The sequence below is a fragment of the Myotis yumanensis genome, unplaced genomic scaffold (genome assembly GCF_028538775.1).
Source record: "Myotis yumanensis isolate MYYU_CA2020_CCGP unplaced genomic scaffold, mMyoYum1.0.hap1 SCAF_16, whole genome shotgun sequence".
Lineage (NCBI taxonomy): Eukaryota > Metazoa > Chordata > Mammalia > Chiroptera > Vespertilionidae > Myotis > Myotis yumanensis.
Window position 1 is genome coordinate 40,559,641 of NW_027223767.1, and position 18,455 is coordinate 40,578,095.

At 43.0% G+C, this 18,455-nt stretch overlaps 1 protein-coding gene across 4 annotated transcripts in view; it reads left to right on the forward strand.

Moving 5' to 3' along the window:
- Nucleotides 1-18,455, forward strand: part of RFFL (ring finger and FYVE like domain containing E3 ubiquitin protein ligase) — a 76,889-nt gene that overhangs the window by 32,625 nt on the left and 25,809 nt on the right. Inside the window, exon 1 of one of the 4 annotated variants that reach the window (XM_070394459.1) lies at nt 8,670-8,688. The exons of the other annotated variants lie outside the window; for them this stretch is intronic. The gene's annotated coding sequence lies outside the window, so the exon portion shown is untranslated. Of the gene's footprint in view, nt 1-8,669; nt 8,689-18,455 lie in introns of those variants that run through there. 4 annotated transcript variants of the gene reach the window in all.

Genomic DNA, 18,455 nt, shown 5'->3' on the forward strand with positions numbered 1-18,455 from the left:
CGGCAAACAAACAAATATTTGGTAATACACAGTTACAATCGGCCCGAGTTTACACGTTTCCCGCACTCCACCGCAAATCTATATGAACCGAGTTAAGACGGCTCCCATCGGAGTACGCGCAATTCACGCGAGCCGACTTAACTCGTTTCCCGCACTCCAAGTGTTAAAAAATGGTAATTTTTTTCATTTTTGAGAGAGAAACATCCATTTTGTTGTTTCACTTATTTATGCATTCATTGTTTGCTTCTTACATATGCCCTGACTAGGGACCCACAAACTTGGTGTATGGGATGACTCTCTAACCAAATGAGTTGCCTAGCCAGCTGGAGTAAGCTAAGTGTTAAGAGCAGAAAAGGTTTCACAGTAATTCTAGTAAGTGATTAAGTTTGTAGGGTAATTCACAACTGTGGGGGTGCTAATCCAATATAATAAAAGCCTAATCTGCTAAGTATCCAGTCGGCCGGTCAGCCGTTCAACCAATGAAAGTGTAATATGCTAATGATATGCTAAGGCCACTCAACTGTTTGCTATGACATGCACTGACCACCAGGGGGCAGACGTTCCAACTGGTGGGTTAGCTTGCTGCTGGGGTCTGGCTGATTGGGACTGAGTGAGACGGGCCGGACACACCCTGGAGTCCTCCTGCGGTCCCTCCCCAGCTGGCCAACCTTCCATGTCCCTCCCCAGCTCCAATCATGCACTGGTGGGGTCCCTTGGCCTGGCCTGCACCCTCTCGCAATCCAGGACCCTCTGGGGATGTTGGAGAGCTGGTTTCGGCCTGATGGCGGAACGACAGGTCGCTATAATGCGCACTGACCACCAGGGGAAAGACACTCAACACTGGAGCTGCCCCGTGGTGGTCAGTGTGCTCCCACAGGGGGAGCTCTGCTCAGCCAGAAGCCGGGCCCATGGCTGGCGAGCACAACAGTGGTGGCGGGAGCCTCTCCTGTCTCCGCGACAGCGCTGAGGATGTCTGACTGTCAGCTTAGGCCCTCTCCCCATGGGGGAGAGGGCCTAAGCTGTCAGTCAGATAGCCCCTGAGGGCTCCCGGACTTCGAGAGGGCGCTGGCCGGGCTGAGGGGAGGGCCCCCCCCCCCCCCCCCGCAAGTGCATGAATTTCATGCACTGGACCTCTAGTATGCTATATTTGGGACTATGTGGAATTTGATTATAGAGAGATGAACCATAAGGGCTAGGAAATAATCTGTTAGATACTGATATGTGACATCTATTTCTGGTCCCCACATACTTAAGAGAGGATAAAGATGATTAAAAAGTTTAAAAAAATAAGTCATCATTAGAAGTTTTTTAAAAAGGAAAGATTTTAGCCTAGAGAAGGAAAAGTTAAGGCATGGCTTGATTATCATCTTCAAGTACAAGAATGGTTTCTGCCAGGGGGATTTTGATTAATTGTTCTTATGTACTTCAAAGACTTAAAAAGGAAATGGGCTTAAATTGAAGGAGGAGTAATTTTAATGAATATGAAGAAGTGTTTCTTGATCTTCAAAGTTGAGAAATGTTTGAATGATTGCTAAAACAGAGTGTCGAATTTCTGACTGTTTCAGTTATCTATTACTGAGTAACAAATCACCCTAAAACTTTTAGTGGCTTCAGATGACAACCATTTTATTGCTCATAATTCTGTGGGTTTAGTAGTTCAGGGAAGAGGGACATATTACTTTTGCTCTATGTGATATTGATTAGACTGGAGGATTTATCATGGCTTCACTCAAATATCTGGGGACGCAGTGCTTGGCTGTTGGCTGGGACATCTTGGTTCTCCTCCATGAGGTCCATTTCTCTCTTGGCCTCATCATTCATTAATTTAGATCAGGCTCCTTTTACATGATGGTGACTTCCCAGAGGCCATAATGGAAGCTGCAGGGCCTCTTAAGGGCTGGGTCTGAGAGTCATACATCATCACTTTTGCTCCATGCATTTGGTTTAAGTAAGTCACAAGTGTAGCCCACATCCAAGGGGAGGGGACAGGGACAAGGGTAGAGGGTCAAAGTCACACTGCAAAGGGGCATAGAGTATGGTTGGGATTATTGTTACCAACTTTGGAAACATTTTACCACACCAACCTTAGAGATTTTTAATGAGAGAATAAATCAATACACATTTATTGAATAGGTAGTTTGGGCATATGATTGGCTACATATCAGAGTCATCTGGAAGCTTTTTATAAGCATGGACTCCTTAGGTACCATACATGTGACTCGGTATCTCCTGAGGGGGTTGGCACATAAGAGACACTGTGTCTTTTCCTCCAGGTTACTCTCAGTAAAATGACAATGGGGTTGGGAAAGGGAACAAGACGGATAGATATAATATTTAAGGCAGAACATAGGTGCTTTAAGACAGGCCTGCTGGTCTCCTGCTTCCAGGGCTTGGCTGAACCCGCCACCTGGCGTGCTCTACCTTCCAGTCAGCCTAGTGTAAGTTACATCTCATTCAGCTAGCACATCATCAAAGGAGTGTTTCTTTTCTTTCTTTCTTTCTTTTTTTTTTTTTTTTTGATAAAGGAGTGTTTCTTGATGCTTCACTTTTTTCTCATAGTTTCTAGCACTTTTTTCTTCATAGCATTTTTTAGTTTATAATTACATATTTGTATGATTATTTGGCTGATGTGTGATAGACAAAGTAGGTCTGCTTTGCTTTCCAGTATCTAACATAGTGCCTGCCTCATAATAGGTACTCAGTAAGTATTTGTTGAATGAATAAGTGGTTGATTGAATGCATGAGTGAATGAAGTGATAGTTTAATTCCGTTTTAAAAAGTGATTAGAATTTTGGACAGATGGAGCAAATGAATGGGAAATCATAGTTCTGAAGCAGAATGTGTGGATTATATTGCTCATATAATTTCAGAATATTGGAGGAACTGGTTTCAGAAGAGATGAGGGTTTGGTTTTGAGTGTACTTGGTATGCTGAATTTGGCGTCAGGATATCTAGCAGGCATTTAGAAATGAGGTACTGAAATTGAAGGGTGAGATTCATTCCAGATATTTAGATTTGGAGTTATCTGAATGAAGACTATGCAACCTATTCATTCAGTGAATACTTATTTGAGCTTCCGTTGTGTGTCAGACAACTGTGTTTAGGGAAGGTGAGCTGAAGTCTGACTGATAAAGGAACCAGCTTTGTGAAAAGAGCTGTGGACAATGTTCCAGGAAGGAGAGGAACCACACGTGCGTAGGCCTGGGGGCAGTAAATAATTTATTATTTTTGAGGAACTGAAAGGAGACCACCAAGGGCTTAGAGTGAGGTGCAGGTAGAGAGGGAGAACATCATGAGATAAAGTGAGAAAGGTAGGCAGGGCCCATAACACATGGGGCCTTTGTGGGCTATATAGGGAGTCTAGGCTTTACAAAAAAGCTTAGTGGGAAGCCACTGAAGGCTTTAAAGCAGGAGAGTAAAAAGCAGACTATATATTTTTTAAATAAAAGGTTACCCTGACTACTGTGTAGCAAATAGAGCAGCAAAGAGGGGACAACTACGGAGGTGTTTGCTGTAGTTCTTGAGAAAGAAAGTGGCATATAAGGCAGGGTATGGCAGTGGACATAGTGAGAAGGGGATACACATTTGCAGGATTTATTTAAAACGTGGGACCAATGTAATTGACTAGTGAAGGAAAGGAAGAATGGTTAGCATGGAGCCCCAGGGGACATTTAGAGGACAAAAGAAGGAACCAGGGAAGAAGAGGGAGGAAGATTGGTCTTTGAAGTCAAAGGAGTCAAGCTGCTGCACTCTAAGTGGGAACTGAAGGGGAAGAAGGAGCCCGTGAGAAAGACTGAAAGAAGAACGTAGGTCATTGGTGTATGGGGAGGTCATGAGGGTTAAGGACTTAGGAAAAAGCCAGGCGTTTAGCTGTCAGAATATCATAGGTGTCCTTGGAGAAAGGTCTTTCAGTAGAGTGGAATGGAGTGAAAGAACACGTGTATGATGTGAAAGTGAAGCCGAGTACCAGCTACTCTGTTGGGGAAGTTAGGAATTAAACAGAAGGGGAGGCAGAGCAGAGAGTTCACTTTGTGCAAACCTGCACAGAGAAGTATGTGTGAAGGAAGACAGGTTTTTCAAAACGGTAATGGACCACTATTTACTGAGCATCTCCTCTGTGCTAGGAGCTATACCAAGTCTATTCCATTTATGTTTGTCTTTGAACAGTTTGTCTAATAGTGTAGTGACCTCCAAAATGGATTTCCAAATGATAGGGGAAGGTAAGACCTTCCTTTGGGGTATGGGAAGGAAATATTAAAAGTAAGTTCTTCTGTATTTTTATCTTAACCCTTTGAAATTTCTTTTTAGTGTTATATTTTGGATAGAACACAGTATGTTTGTATAGTAGTACTTGTCTACTTTGCTGTCACACATAGATATATTGGAGATGTGCTATTTAAAAAAAATAAGCCTGATGGTCAAAAATGATGGATTCTATTGGTCTAGTGAACAAAAGGGAGTTTTTGAGATGGAGAGAAAAAAAGAGGCAGAGAGAAGGATGGGAAATCAACATGCAAAGTAGTCCGCATGTTGTTTTAAACCTCTTAGGAACCCTGTGAAGTTATTTCCTCCATCTTACAGACAAGAAACTGAGGACTGGAGAATTTAACTTGTCCAAGTCATACAACGAGTTAAGTGGTAGAATGGGGATTTGAAATCTAGTTACCTTTGAAAACCTTATCACCTCATTTAGTCTTTTCCCTCTTTATCTGCCTAATGCTTTTTCTTATTTTTCCAACTAATTATCACAGTGATTCTATAAGAAATATATTAAAATAGTCATTTTGCTGTTGAATCTGACACAGATGAAACACTTAGTTTAAGACCACATATCTAGTATGTGACAACCACTGGACTCCTGATTCCAGTGTTCTTTCCACTGTACCACTGTTGCCTTAGAATAAATGGATGGAATTGGTTGTTTTGGTAAAGTAGGTGAGGAGTTTCTAGTTATCTGACAAAGAAGTGGAAGAGGGGATAAGGGTTGGAAGATTACTTTAAATAAAGTAGAAGATAGTAATAGTTCCCATTTGTGGAGCATTTTGTGTGTAAGGCTTTGCATTAATGACCTCCAAGTACTCTGTAGGTAATGAAGTGTAGGTAAGTTAAGCACCATGAATAAGGTCACTCAGGAAGACAGAGTTTTGACTTCAGGCCCCATGTCCTAAACCCTCACAACAACAATGCTCTTTGGAAAGTTAATGTGGAAACATCAACTAGAGGTGAATAAAAGATTTTCAAGCCCAGTTATTGCTTTCCCAGTGTATGAATTTGTTGGGAATCCGGTAAATAAAGGCTTCTGACTTTTCTGTAATACTTGGTAGCTCCGGTGTTGGAGAGGTTGGGAAGGGAAGGGGAAGAAAAACAGAATAACAGTTCAATAAATCAGAAAAAGGCTCCACGGTACAAGAATGGCAGATTGCAATTTGTGTCTTATATTCATTCTTTTTTTGTTTTGAGTTTTTTAAAAAAAAATTATTATTGATTTTTAAAGGGAGAGAGATATAGAAACATCGATGTGAAAAACATTGATCGGCTGCCTCCCACACCACACACCAGGGTTTGAGCCTGCAACCCAGGAAATGTGTCCTGACTGGGAATTAAACCAGCAATCCCTTGTTGCATGGGGTAGATGCTCAACCACTGAATCACACTAGCCAGGCTTTAATTCATTCCTTACAATAAACTTATTGTAGTTCTATTTGATGCAAGGTATATTGGAATATAGAGGAAAGAATGCAAAGATGGATATGATGGAATCTTTGACCACTAGAATGGTTAGAGAGGGAGATATAGTGCTTCACCATAGGCCATGATTGAAGGGTCTGATAGAGGTGGAAGGTGGAGAAGTAGTAACCATATTGGCTTGTTGTAGATCGAGGGTGGCATTATGTAGGGCTGGCCTGGTGGGTGCTATCTAGCTTCTCAGGAAGACCCTTGAGGGCTTTGGTTACTATGCTTTAGGTCTGGTTCTCAGGGCACAAAATGTATTTTGTTTTGCACCTGAAAATGATAGGTCTTTTGGAGACAGGGTTCTATTTAGATTTGAGTGACTGTGCTGAGAAAGGAATGCCAATTTATTATTTTAGAGTGAAGGATTCCTTTCCTGTTAACAGGATTCTGGATTTTGCTAGGATATTGCTTTTCAAGATCTGAGAAATGAAATGTAATGATATAAAGCTTGCTTGGTGAACATGGAATAATATGATAAAATAGTTTGTGGGGAAGGATACAGTTACAAAAAGCTCAGATTATTGATTGCTTACTATATGCCAGGTATTGTACTAAGTGCTTTGCATACAGTAGGACATTTAATTCTCCCAGTGGTCCTCCTGCAAAGTAGGCGCAATTATCCTCAATTTACAAATGAGGAAGCCAGGGCTGTCTCCAAGATGGTAAGAGGCTGGACTGAGATGGGTACCAAGTCCTCTGACTCAGCCCATATCCCTGGCTGCTCCTGTATGCTGTTTCCATTTAAGCTTCAGGGAAGGATCTTATCCACTGCAGAGAAAATGGGGTGTCACCTAGCTTCAGCATTTCTCTGCCGTGGGTGATTCTGGAGTTGAAATGGCCTCCTCTATTCTTTTTTAAAAGATTTTTCTAAGTTTCTTTGTTGACCACACTTTGATCTGGCCACATTCTTTATTTAAATATATGAATACCATTGTCCTCCTCTCCTTATTTTTGGTTTGGAAGACATTGTATCTTCTTAGAGGGACTTTACATATCTGTACATATTGCTTTTGTATTGATTTTATTATCTTAATTTTATGGGTTAAGTTATGAGATTTCTCCAGCTCCTAACTTGTCAACCTCCCCTTGTTCCCCGCCTCCTTTTCCACTGGATTTAAATTCAAATTCTGAGTTTGATTTTGAAGTACTCAGTCTGACTCCAATCCAGCTATTCAGTTTAGCCATGGCTCGCTGGATCACTAGTTCTTATTATTACCATCCCTCCCTTTGTGCCCACTTATGTCTCAACTCAAATCTAATTATTCACTGTAACTATATGGCCTTGATTGTCCTACTTGGGTGTTCTTGGTTCTGTTGTGTTTTCTGCTTTGAATATCATTATTTCTATGGAGCCTCCTTGTCTGATCCCTCATTGGCAGTAATCACTTTCTCCTCAGGGTCTCAATAAAGGATTATTTTCTGTTTCCTTTATGGCACAGTACATACATTTCAGTTGTTTGTGGACATGCCTTTATCTCTTACTAGACCAGAACCTATTGTGCAGGTCTATCTGGTTGACCTTTGTATCTCCTCTGGTGTCTAATTCAGTTCCCTGCACACAGTGAGCATTTGATATCTGTTGGATGAGTGAATGAACAAACAATTTCAGATTTAAGTGTCTGCTTGTTGGTTTAGATTTCTCCTTTCTTTGCCTTTCTTACTCCTTTTCCATTTTCTTTTCTTTGAAACTTGCTGTGCTTTCTCTTGCACTGACTCACAGAACTTCTTGTCTTCACCACTCCCTTTTTTTACCCAGATTTTGCCTCATTCTTTCCCCATTAGCAGTCACTGTGTGGGAGTGCCACATGCTGCTGGTCAGATTTTCTCCATCCTTTTGTGGCTGGCTCTGTTCTCTCCAGGAATCATATGACCGGCGTGGTTGCATTAAGATCTTAACAAAAAGACCATGTGTCAAGAACAGTCCTTAAGATTTGCTAGCCTGTTGCTTTCAAGTGGGAAACGTTCTGATCGACATTTCAAGGGAAAGGGAAAACATCCTTGGATACTTGGAAGGTGGATGAATGCATATATTCACACTGTGGGATTGGGATGTTAGAGGCATCCTATTTGACCGTAGAAATAATGCAGGAAGCCACAGAAGCTTCTGCTAACTGTTAGCATTGAATCCCTGAAATTTTTCTACAGCTGGAAGAAACATTAAGAGATTAGTGTAATCCAACCCTTTCCAGATGAGAAAATAGACCCGAAAAGGCTAAATGACAAGCCCATAAAACAGGGATATTCGTTGCCTTGTGTTTACTCCCAGTGCTGGATGTGACTTGGGAGAACCACTTCCTCTTTGAAAGCAATGAAAGTTTTGCTTGAAGTGGAGGCTTTGGTCTCTAAGACTGAAGGCTTTTGCAATGCTGAAAAGTAGACGCAGGTTGGTAGCAGGTTGGACCACTCTCGGAGTTTTGCTTCTGGGAATCTGCTCAGTGGGATCTGGCTGACAGAAAATTGTTCCTTCTATATTTAAAAAGAGGCCAACATTTAATAATAAAAACATCCATTATTTCTTGTTATTTTCCCCAGCCCCCATATTCTAAGTTTTGTTTCAGGCTTAATTTTCTTATCTCAGCACTTTTGTGTTTTTATTGTTTACTCTAAGTCAGATGTTAGTAGAAGCATGGGAAATCCAGAAACTGTCTGAGAGGCCCATACTTGTTTGTTGGTGCTTTTCAGGTGACTCTTACCTGACTCACAGAATAATATGTTTTATTGTCATAATACTGTCCAGTGAACCAGTTGTTGGTAGATATGAAAGTCTACCTACCTGTTTGTGGCTAGGGAGCAGCCCTGTATAGAGACAGCCCAGAACAGGAAGTCAAGTGCAAACAGGATGTGCGTGTCTTTACTGTAACTTGTGTGCCTGTGTTTTGAAACTTTCTGTGGTTAAAAAGACTTCGAGTATTTGAGTGTGGCTGAAGAAGTGTCTGCTTCTGGTTTGAAAAGGAGGTAAGGTACCTAGACCATTACTGCCCTTGCCTATATACAGGTCTTTCTTCTAGGGATCAGGTCTTTCTTCCTGATGCTGAGGCATTGGAGTTTTCCTAGCTTGCACCATTATTACGTCCCTATCTGTCTGTCTGTCTGTCTATCTATATATATAAAAGCCTAAGTGACCGTTAGGACCGAACGACCGGAACGACCAGTCAACCGGTCACTATGATGTGCACTGACCACCAAGGGGCAGACGCTCAACACAGGAGCTGCCGCCTGGTGGTCAGTGTGCTTCCACAGCAGGAGCGCTGCTCAGCGGTGGCAGGTGCAGTGGGGCCGGGATGAGCTGCGCCCACCCGGGCTTGGGCTCCTTCCTGGCTACCTGCTGCTTCAGCACTGCTATTCCCCCCCCTCCGCCCCCCACCCCAGGGATCCCAGATTGCACTGTGAGAGGGTGCAGGCCAGGCTGAAGGACCCACCTGTGCACACATCCGGGCACCGGGCCTCTAGTGTTTTATAAAATGAAACCACCGAATTGACTGATTGTCTGGTAGCTGTGGGATTCAAGCTGTGCTTGGCTATTATTTTTTAAATAACAATAGAAGATCTTAGCCTAGAGTTCACCAGCCTTTCAAAGTATAGGTTCCTTTTGTTGGATTCCAGGATTTCTAGCACATCTTTTGAGTGTTTCTCCAGTTCCTAATCTAGGCAGTGTAACAAATTAGTCTTTGAGTTGAAAATGTTTCTTTGAGGATTGAAGGCTGGATCTAATGCTAACTGCTGAATTGTTTTACCCCTAGGCAAGTTTCTGGAGAAGAGATTAAATAAGTAATCTGTTTGTGGGTCATTCAGCTGGTAAACAGCTTTAAGAACCCCTATTTTCTGGACCCCCCTCCCATTCTTCATTGTTTCCCACTGTGAAATCTGCTTCATTATGTTCATCGAGGGGCTGGATTGGCTATAGAATAACTAATTTTGGGATCTTTGTGGGTTATTATAACTGCTCGAGTTATTTCAGAACAGGTCCATTCTGATGGTCTCAAACCATAAACTAATGAGCATGAGGCAGGAAAAGGTCTGGTCCTGCTTTTTGTGCATTCTGTATCCTTGCCACGTTGCAAAGAAGACTAGCATTTCACTCTTGTAATTCCAGGACCAAATGGGCAAAGTAGTAGCACATTTCAGCATCGATGAGAATAGCATTACTTCCTGATATCAGCACAGGTGTCCTTTTTTTTTTCTTTACAGGTGTCTTTTTTCTCAGGAAAAAAGGAGTAGGAAAGATGAGCCAGTTTGCACTTTGTTGTGGGACATATAGGCAAAGAGTAAAACCTGGAGATCAGGTTAAGCACGTGTCACAAGGAGAGAATATGGTGAGAATACAGAGGTTTTCTTTGTAATATTAGACAAACTAGAAATCTCCATTTCTGCCTCTTGGGATAGGTACTAAGCATCACACATCCTGGCAGGAGCAGAAAACATTTTGGAAAGTCAGCGTAATTTTCAGATTGAGATCAAACATCAAACCAAGCCAAAGGACTGTGGAAGGAAGCGGGTGGGTAGTCTGAATTCACCCTGGTTTTATCACAAAATCCCATCTGACTTCAGTGCAGTGCAAGCAGTTATGGAGCACCAGGTGGAGGGCAGAGGTGTATGTGTTCAATTCTTTGAATTTGGTAGAGAAGGGGTTGAGGTGCTAAGGGAGAAAGTTTAAACCGCCTGGACTGTGGGAAAAGTGACCAACTCCTTAGCACTGGGGTAGAATTGGGTAGAAATGTAACAGCCTAGGGCTGCATCCAGGATAAACTACTTCTGACAGCCGCAGAGAGGAGTTCTTTGGGGATTAGAAAATTAAGAGCTGGTGGGAGGGGCCTGGAGCCATTTAGTTCTTAGATCATCATTGGAAAACTAGATTGAGTCTGATTAAAGGTATCAGCATATCTAATAAAAAGATAGATGGGGGATATAGTAGATAAACTTTGTAACTTTAAAGAACCTTAAAAAAGTTATTCATGAAATTATTTATAGCCAACTTTTATTGAGTATCTATTATGTGCTAGGCTTTAAATACCACTAGAATCTAGTCTTTGTTCATTCCGTATACTATAGCTCTTTTGGCTATAGTAACTCGTGCAGTCCACTTTGGAAAGGTAAAATGCCTAATTTTGATACTAGACCGAATGCCTATCTTGAACGGCTGCCTTTTCTTAGGGCAGAGGAATGCCAGAAATCCTCTCCCCTGGTCTCTGGCTTCGTGAGCATTTTTTATCCTGGTTACCCATTAGTCAGTCACTGTGATAATATCTCGTGAAAGCAGCTTCTTCCCTCAGAAGGTCCATAAAAGCTCATCCAGTAAGTCCTGTTTCCTGCACAAGTGGGTATGCGGGGGATCAGTCTCTTTATTCCTGATGAGCTTTGTCATCAGTTTTGATGGAAGAAGGATCCTGTGGTAATTAAACTGCAGGTCCGTTTATTCTGTTTTCAGCATTGTTAGGAGATTTTACTCTGAACTGCTTTCTTTTCCTGATTGACTCACCCTTTGGGGCAAAATGCCTGGGCTGAAATTGAATGTGTAGGTTTCTCTGCTGCAGTGTTCAATCTGTCATCTCCTAAACTTCACACTAAGAAGCAGCCATTTAATTGGTCAGACCTCGAGGGTGATATTTTGGCACAACTCCATTGGTTAGAATTACTTTTCCCTGAACTTCATAGCAGATGCTGAGGCCCCTCTGCAGATATTTGTCATAGACTAGTTGAAACCAGGGAGTTCCCAAGAACATTTATTACTTGTGATTATTATGTATGTTTTTCTGTTGTTTACAACAGTTACCACTTCAGGAAAGAGCTCATTTATTACCAATAGCAAGTGAAATCTCTCTCCTTTTCTTCCCCTTATTCATAGTGCCACCTTAACACTTTATGCTCCAAGACCCTCTGTTCTATTTCATAAATCCTTTTGTCATGTTTCTCTTTCCACCTTGCTTGTGCTGTGCGTGTCAATAGCAACAGGCAAAGCTCTGCTTAGACCTGGTGTATCTGGTGGAGGTTTGTTTCTTTGATTTCTAGGATTTCTTTTCTGTTAGTTTACTTCTCCATTTGCTTTTTGCGTGTTCTATTTGTGTCCTTTGCAATTCTCATCACAGCACCATTCCAAACCCAAGCCCCTGGAGACATTGAAGCCTGAAGTGATCGTCTGTTGTTTACCTTTGAGGCTCTCTCTTTCTGGTTTTCTAATGCTGTATTAACCATCAGTTTTAATATTTTTCTGTTACTTTTGGATAGTAGTCTGTTACCACTCTTTTCTTACCGGTACTTCTCAAGTAATCTTAGTAGACATTTAAAAATTATCTTCAGCATGTATGAGGTAGGCTTTTCCTTACAAATATTTATGTGGTTATATGTGTTTAAACCCCTTAATTTGCTGATGACCCTGGAATCATGATTGGGGAGTTTTCAAGCATGAATTTCTGCCTCACCCTTAAAGCTCTAATGCTGTTACCATTAGTAATACTTCAATAAATACCTGGTGATCACATTTACCTGGCACTAAGGCTGGGACTAATGCTGTAAAGTAGACTCACTCTTGTTTCCTGTTTCACTTTCCACACCTAACCATGGGAGATGAATATTTTAAAAAGAATTATACTTTGAACGTCAGCCCAAGGACTGAAGGGGTCATGGGTTCGATTCTGGTCAAGGGCATGTACCTCATTACCTCAGTTGCAGGCTCTATTCCTGGCACTAGTTGGGTACATGCAGGAGGCAACCAATCGATGTGTCTCTCTCCTCCCTTATGCTCTCTCTAAAAATCAATGGAGCCCTGGCCAGTTTTGTTCAGTGGTTAGAGAATTGGCCCGTGGACCAAGAGGGTCTTAGGTTCGATTCCTGGTCAAGGGCATGTACATTGGTTGCAGGTAGGGGCGAGTGTAGGAGGTAACCAATCAATGGATGTGTCTCTCTCATGTCAGTTTTTTCCCCACCTCCCCCCATTACTCTCTCTAGAAATCAATGGGAAAAATATCCTTGGGTGAGGATTAAGAACAAAAAAAGAATTATACAAATTGTTAGGCAGTTGTTAAATATAGTGCTACTTAAATGCTCATCCCCTCCGAATGCAATCACCATGCAATGCAGAGACCTTGCCAGTTTTTATTCTTGGAATACCCAGCAACTAGAAGAAGGTTTGGCAGACAGTATTGCTAAATAATCAGATGAATGAATTAAAGTTATCGGGAGGTGTACAAGATGCCATGAGAGCAGACGGGGTCAGAGGTTTTCCTGAAGAAATAAATGCCACCTGCAGGAGGTAGGTGGGAGGCTGAGAAAATAATTTGAGGGAGGTTCCTGAAGTCAAAATAAGCTTGGCATTTGAGGGACTGAAAGAATGAAAAGGTAAGGGAGCTGGAGCTGAGAGCAGGGAGAGGGAGGCCCTGAGCTCTGAGGATTTCCTTTCAGTTTTATTTCATGGTTACCAGTGAAAAATTTATTAAAAGGAGGGTAATAGAGCATTAGTTGTAGTTGACACAATTAGGTCAAAAACCCCTATTCAGCTGGAACAAAGCTGGCCAGAATGGAAACTGAAACACATCCTAATTGTCGATTAAGGGCTTTATCTTTAGAAAATTGGGGTCTATCTATAGCTCCTGTACCTTGAAGTTGAAAGTAGGAAATGCAGATGACTTCCTGGATGTAAAAATTAAAATGCTGGGGGTTCCCAGGGATGGTTTTTCTGTCCACTCCAAGTCTTGAAAGGTTGGCTTGGTGGGTAGGTATCCCTTTTTGGTGTCCCTAGAAGGGACTAGAAATTAGTATTAGGTATTTCTCCCTGCGAGCCACTTTATGTGATTTCTGTTGTCTTCTCTCTCAGGCAGTCCATTAATCTGCTCTCCCAGCGCACAGGCCCTTGAATTCCTAGTGCTAAGGGTAGGGAGTATGGATGGTGAAAGAAGACCCCCTCTTTCTGTAGGGACTACAAATTAATTAAAACACTGGACTTATGCCGAAACCGGTTTGGCTCAGTGGATAGAGCGTCGGCCTATGGACTGAAAGGTCCCAGGTTCGATTCCGGTCAGGGGCATGTACCTGGGTTGTGGGCACATCCCCAGTGGGAGATGTGCAGGAGGCAGCTGATCGATGTTTCTCTCTCATCGATGTTTCTGACTCTCTATCTCTCTCCCTTCCTCTCTGTAAAAAATCAATAAAATATATTAAAAAAAAACACAAAAAACAAAAACAAAACACTGGACTTACATTCTGTCACTCTCTAGCTGTGTGACCCTGGTCCAGTTACCCAATCTTCTTTATTTACAAAATGAGTATTTTAATTCTGATTTTTGCAGGATTATTGTATTAAATGAGATAATAGATGCAAACATAACAACCCACTTGGCACATGTTAGGTGTTTTGTAGTGTTTTTACTTTTTTCTTAAAAAATGAAATTTTCTATGGATCATTTGAGAAAGGGACCCCCTGAGTCTAAATAACTCCCCCAATTTTCCTCGTGTCTGCTGCTGGAATTAACAGCACAACAGAGTCAGTCTCTCTCTCTCTCTCACCTAAAGCTTCTAAAGCAGTGGTTCTCAACCTTCCTAATGCTGCGACCCTTTAAATACAGTTCCTCATGTTGTGGTGACCCCCAACCATAAAATTATTTTCGTTGCTACTTCATAACTGTAATTTTGCTACTGTTATGAATTGTAATGTAAATATCTGATATGCAGGATGTATTTAGGTGACCCCTGTGAAAGGGTCGTTTGACTGCCAAAGGGGTCGCGACCCACAGGTTGAGAACCACTGTTCTAAAGGTTTGATAATTTTTATTAAAGTACTAGAGGCCCGGTGCACGAAAATTGTGCACTGGGGCGGGGGGTGTCCCTCAGCCCAGCCTGCATCCTCTCCAATCTGGGACCCCTCGGGGGATGTCCAACTGCCGGTAGGGCCGATCCCTGTAGGGTCTAAACTGGTAGTCGGACATCCCTCTCACAATCCGGGACTGCTGGCTCTCAACCACTTGCCTGCCTGCCTGCCTGATTGCCCCTAACCACTTCTTCCTGCCAGTCTGATCGACGCCTAACTGCTCCCCTGCCAGCCTGATTGACACTTAACTGTTCCCCTGCCAGCTGATTGCCCCCAACTGCCCTCCCCTGCAGGCCTGGTTGCCCCCAACTGCCCTCCCCTACAGGCCTGGTCGTCTACGACTGCCCTCCCCTGCCGGCCATCTTGTGTGAAGGCGTAATGATCAATTTGCATATTACCTCTTTATTATATAGAATTACTTGTGAGGTGGAGAGAGAAGGCTGAGCCTGAGCCCTAGTGTCTTTGAAATCTTTACCATGTCAGTTTGTATAGAGGCTCTGGAAGCTGTTTGGGAGAGAGGCACATATCTAACACTAGAGGCCCAGTGCACGAAATTCATGCATGGGTGGGGTCCCTAGGCCTGGCTGGTGATCAGGGCCTATCGGGGCTGGGTCAGACAGGGCCTGCCAGACAGGGCCTGCCAGACAGGACCTGCTGGACGGGGGTAGTGATGGGGCATGGGAGGTTGGCTGTCAGCCCCGAGGAGGGAGCGGCCCTTGGCCCCCCTGGGAAAGGGGCTGTGTCCACCACCACCCACCCCCAGTTCCCTGTCCCAGCCCAGGGCCTGAAGGCCTCGCTGGGGTCAGGAGAGGAGGCAACAGTCGCTGGGTCGGGCGTGGAAGGAACAGATGCCAGATGCTGATGTCGCTGGCCAGCCGTGGAAGTTGGCTGTGGGAGCACATTGACCACCAGGGTGCAGCTCCTGCGTTGAGCGTCTGTCCCCTGGTAGTCAGTGCACATCATAGCGACTGGTCGACCGGTCGTTCTGGTCATTCGGTCCTAACGGTCGCTTAGGCTTTTATATATATAGAATAGCCCCATGCCTTATGATAATGCCTGCCATTTACTGAAATACTGCCTTCTGCTTTTTCTGTAAGATTGAAATCCTGGTAACTTGCCTCATGCCTTTACCAGCAAAGGTATGCTCTCTATACTGATCACCTACTCTGTCTCCCACTGTGACAAAAAGGCACATCCATTCGTGTTGTACTGAAGCTCAGAGAGGCAACTTTCTCAAGCTCATTCAATTACTCTGTTAGAGCCAGGATTTAAGGTCAGGTGTGACTGTGAGTCTAAAAGCAAAGTAAAATGTTTATTTGGGAACTTTCTTTTTTTTTTTTACTGGTTTGTTTTCTAAATATTTAGCCCTAAAGTGAAATTCTTATCTAGGGACTATGCAAATTGTCTGTTAGGTTTTAGAGCCTGGAGGACTGTTTTCCTCTGCTGTGTGCCAGCCTTGTGAAACAGCCTTGTTTATGTCCCGCCCACAGACCACTTGAGCAGTGCTGTGGATCTCATTTAGGCCTTGGGTTCTAAAGTTCCACAATATACTTGTGGCCTCTGTGACTTAGGTGTTCTGAATTCTTTAGTCTCAAATAAATAGCTCAGAAATAATCTCAGTATCACAGAGAATATGCTTCATTGTCCCACACCCAGCAAGTGAGACCAGTCTGCAGTATGGTTTACTCCGTGGGTTGCTTACTTACAAACGCAACAGTTGCCCTATTTGATGCTCGTGTTGCCACCAGCATTGTGAATTTTCCCCTTCCGAGGTGGACACCTCAGGCAGGTTTACTGGAAAATTCCAACTGCGATTCTGAGATTCTGTATTGAATTAAACAGTTTCAAAGGGCGTTCAGGTTACTTTTCAGACAAACTTATTTTTCAAAGTAAGCAGCCTTCTACGTGGAGAGATGATTTTAAATTTCAGGTGAGTGCTCAGAATAATGATTGATTCCTTATTATATGGGTGATGTGATCAACTGTGCCAGAGTTCCTACCCAGGTCCACTGGGTGGTAGGAGACGTAGACTTTAGGTAAACAGAGAGAGAGTGGGACGATGGCTTTCCAGCCAGTCATCACTATTGAACATCTAGGCTGTTGCTGTTTTAGAATTGTAACTTACAATTTCATGGTAATTTATTTTAATGAGCTATTTATGGAGCACTTACTATAGGTTAGGCACTTTATGTATGTTATCTCTCATCCCTACACTTACCTTCCAACAGGGGAGGTATTATCTCCCTTATGTAGGTGAGGAAATAGACTTAAAAAGCTTACCTAACTTGCCCAAGGTTAGCTACCCTTTGCTTTTGATAAGGGATTTTTTTTTCATAGTCACTTTATGTCATATAAATATTGATAAAATGCTTTGGGCTCTAAGGAGAGATAACTAGTACTTGCTTCACTGGCTGTGCTGATAAAATACTGAATGTTCTTTTGGTCTCAGTTTGTTCAGTCCACAAAGTATTTGAGTGTCTGCTATGAAGTGGCCGTGTGCTTGGATGATGCCAGTAAAAAAGTGAAGACAAAATAAATATAATTACAGATGATGATAGTTATCGTGCAGGAAACGAAAAGGTCAATGAGAGTGTATGTGACTGAGGGGGATCCTCTAAATTGGCAATACTCAAGTTGAGACCTGAAGGATGACAAGGAGCCAGGAGAACAAGCTTTTTTTTTTTTTTTTAAATATATATTTTGTTGATTTTTTTACAGAGAGGAAGGGAGAGGGATAGAGAGTTAGGAACATTGATGAGAGAGAAACATCGATCAGCTGCCTCCTGCACACCTCCCACTGGGGATGTGCCCACAACCAAGGTACATGCCCTTGACCGGAATCGAACCTGGGACCCTTCAGTCCACAGGCCAACGCTCTATCCACTGAGCCAAGCCAGCTAGGGCGAGAACAAGCTTTTTAAGTTTGCAGGAAGGAGCTTCTGTGCTTGAAGAACGGAAAGGATACCATGGCTTGAAGCTTAGTGAATGGCGAGGAAAGGAGCATGAGGTGAATTGGAGAGGTAGGCAGAGGCTGATGGCACACGCAGGGTTTTCTACTCCTAAAATGCAGTGGAAATCCATTAAAGAGCTTTAAGTGTGTGTGTTTTGGGGGGAGGAGGGAAATGGATGATGCCTGTGGAGAAAGAATCGGAGAGGGCCAGGAACTGAGGCTGGGAATCTAGTTAGGAGGCTGTTCTAGACTGGAAATACAGTAAAGCACCAAGTACCTGCCCTCATGGATTTTTTATTTCAGTTAGGTGACGCAGTTAACAAGTAAGCAAATAATATTAGCTGGTACTAAGTGTCATGTATGAGATTAAAAAGTGATATTTAGACTAAGGGGGGATTGACAAGAAGGAGCCAAACATGTGAAGCTCTGGAGAGGAGTCTAGGCAGAAGGGACAAATAGCAAGTTGAAAGGGCCTGAGGAGGGAAATGTAATAGAGGAGAGATGGTGATTTAGGCCATTGTCAGGGGCATGGGAATTTATGAGTCTTCAGCTTAAGCATGTTATTTAAAGCCACTGATTGGTGGTCTCCTTGGGAGAGAAAGTGGGCACCAAAGACAGCCTGGGCACTCCCAACATTTAAGAAAAGAGGGAGGGAGAAGAACCAGCAAAGCCGCTTTAAGGTAAGAGGGAGATCAAGAGTGCGGAGTTCTGGAAGCTCAGAAACGGTTAGCAGGGAGAGAGTTTTCGGGAGGAGGGAAAGAGGGTCCCTGTGTCTTGCAGGAGATCGAGAAGTGTCACCTGGAATTCCTTGTCGATCTTGCAGAGATTAGGTGCAGTGGTTAGGCCAAGCTAGATTGGAGAAGGCTGAAGAGTGAATTATAGGTTGAGCAAGTGGAGTCAAATGTTGAGAGAAATTTTGATGTAGAGGAGAGCAGAGGAAAAGGCCTTTACCAAGGAGTGGGGACATGGGCTCAA